Here is a 2757-nt window from a genome sequence, read left to right as displayed (position 1 = left end):
TAGTGGGCCAAGTTCAGGGCTCAGTGAAGGCTGGTGCCTGCCTGTGGCGGAGGTTTGGCCTCTTGCGTCACTCTGAGTCTGTGTCTTGTCTCCACTGAGTGCTCCCTGACCCGTTCTTTATTAGCCATGCAGGCAGACAAGAAAAGTCCTCTTTCAGGCCAAAACTGAGGTTCCTCACTCTCTCTCTCTTTACCTGGACAACTCTTGGTTTCTGCTTTTATTATTGCTATTAATTGTAGCCCATTCCTTTTTGGAAATATGTTAAATTTGTAACAAAGTACAAAGGACACACGTGAAATGACAACATTTACAGCAATGTGATGATTCCAAAAGCAGTTGAGGGGAAAAAAAAAAAATAGAACAAAGATCTCTAATTTATAACTCAGAAGCTATTTTCATTTTTCTGTGAGAAATGAAAATTTTTATACACTGAAAAGATTTGCTGAGCTTTCCACTGCTCTACTGCCTCCCAAGACATAAAATATGTGTAAAAGGCTCTTGGTAGACACTGTGTTCTGAATGCTGAAACAATGGCGAGAGGAACGGTGGCAGCGGCTGCATGTCATTTCCTCCTGTCTCCCTGAGGAAGCTCATGTCCTAATTACAAGAGAGAACTAAAACTGGCTTTGAATAGCCATTTTGGTTCATCAAGTACATAATACCTGTTATCAAATAAGCTCCTGCCTGGTCTAATTGCATATTGTGAGACTAAATCACCTACAACTACTTTAACAGCATGCATGAAAGATTTTGAGTATAAAATTAGAAATAGCACCAAAAGCCAGTGAAAGGCAGATTCCTCTGGAACCTGTCCTGGTTCTTGCTTTCTTTCTGTCTTCAAGGTTAGACAAAGTGACCTTCTCATTTTTATGAGGGTCATTGGGACCTCAAAAGTCCATTTTTTTTAATGTCACTTCTCCTGTGAAACCCTCCCCAGCATGCCCTAGCAGAATTTGTTTTCGCTTCCTCAGGGTACATGTGGTAGCCAACATCCAAAATGGCCTCCAGTGATCCCTGTTTCCTGGGATATATGCCATATTGTCTATATTGTGTAACTGCAGGATGGCTAATTATTTATTATGGCTCTTCTAGTCAAATGTCCACAGTGTCTACCAAGAGCCTTTTGCACATATTTTATGTTTGGAGAGGCAGTAGAGTACACAATTTGTTGTACTGTGGTTACTTGTATGTTACTGTGATTCTAGAAGCTATGCCATGGGTATTTTAATACCAGCAGGGTCAACCATGGTGGACAGGTTTCATCAGAGGTTCCATATGAAGACAGACAGGAAGAAAGAGAGACGGACTGCTTCTGAATATATAGTCACTGGAAACCTTATGAATAGAAGTGGAGCACTGTCAGTATCAGAATACTGAATATTGAGACATGATGAAGAACACCAGAATATTGTCAGATAGAGTGCTGGAAAATGAGTTCCTCAGGTTGGAAGGCACTCAAAATATGAGTTGAGAAAAGCTGCCTCCTCAAAGTAGAGTTGACCATGATTACACGAATAAAATAAAGCCTTCCGGAACTTCATTAGCTGATGGGGAGCAACTCAAAATGAAAAGAAACAGCTGTAAACATCCATTAAAAAATGGAACATGGATGTACAAAGTATGAATAGGAAAATTGGAAGTTGTCAAAAATGAAATGGAACACATAAACATAAATATTCCAGGCATTAGTGAGCTAAAATGGACTGGTATTGGCCATTTTGAATATGACAAACACATGGTTTATTATGCCAGGAAATGACAACTTGAAGAGGAGTGGCACCACACTCAGCATCAGAAAGAACTTACCAAGAACTGTCTTGAAGTACAATGAAATCTGTGATAGGATAATATCCATATGCCTACAAGGAAGACCTGGTTGAGTAGTGGTTATGAATTGGGCTGCAAACTGCAAGGTCAGCAGTTCGAAATTACCAGCTGTTCCGCAGGAGAAAGATGAGGTGTTCTGCTCCTGTAAAGATTTACAGCCTTGGAAACCCTATACAGGGTCGCTATGAGTCAGGACCGACTCCACTGCACATAACAAAAACAACAACAAGGAAGCCCAGTTAGTACCACTATTATTCAAACTTACGCACCAACCACTAAATCCAGTGAAGATGAAATTAAAGAATTCTACCAATTTCTTCAGTCTGAAGATGCTATCAAGATGGATTAATAATTACTGGTGATTGGAATGCAAAGGGTGGAAACAACGAAGAAGGATTAGTAGTAGAAAATATGGCCTTGGGGAAAGAAACGATGCTGGAAATTGCATGATAGAATTTTGTAAGACCAATGACTTCTTCATGGCAAATACCTTTTTTAAACAACATACAAAACAACTATTCACATGGACCTCGCCAGATGGAATACACAGAGCTCAAATTGACTACACCTGCGGAAAGACACAGTGGAAAAGCAGCCAAAACAAAGTCAGGGGCAGACTGGAACAGACCATCAATTGCTCATATGCAAGTTCAGGTTGAAGCTGAAGAAAAGGAAAACAAGTCCACGAGAGCCAAAATATCCATGAGAGCAAATAATCCTAGAAGCTGGATTACATGAAGAAAAACGTAGCATCAGGATTGGAGATGATACAACCTTGCTTGCTGAAAGCCAAGAGGACTCAAAATACTTAGTTATGAAAATCTGTTGCGGACCGTGTAAGACTGGTCAGAGGTTCGAGGCCCTATAGGCCTGAGTGTAACAAATGAGGCCACTGGCAGTTAATGGCAAATTGTTTTTCATCTTAATATT

The sequence above is a fragment of the Chrysochloris asiatica genome, unplaced genomic scaffold, assembly GCF_000296735.1.
Source record: "Chrysochloris asiatica unplaced genomic scaffold, ChrAsi1.0 scaffold00204, whole genome shotgun sequence".
NCBI lineage: Eukaryota > Metazoa > Chordata > Mammalia > Afrosoricida > Chrysochloridae > Chrysochloris > Chrysochloris asiatica.
Note: the sequence above shows the minus strand (reverse complement) of the source record.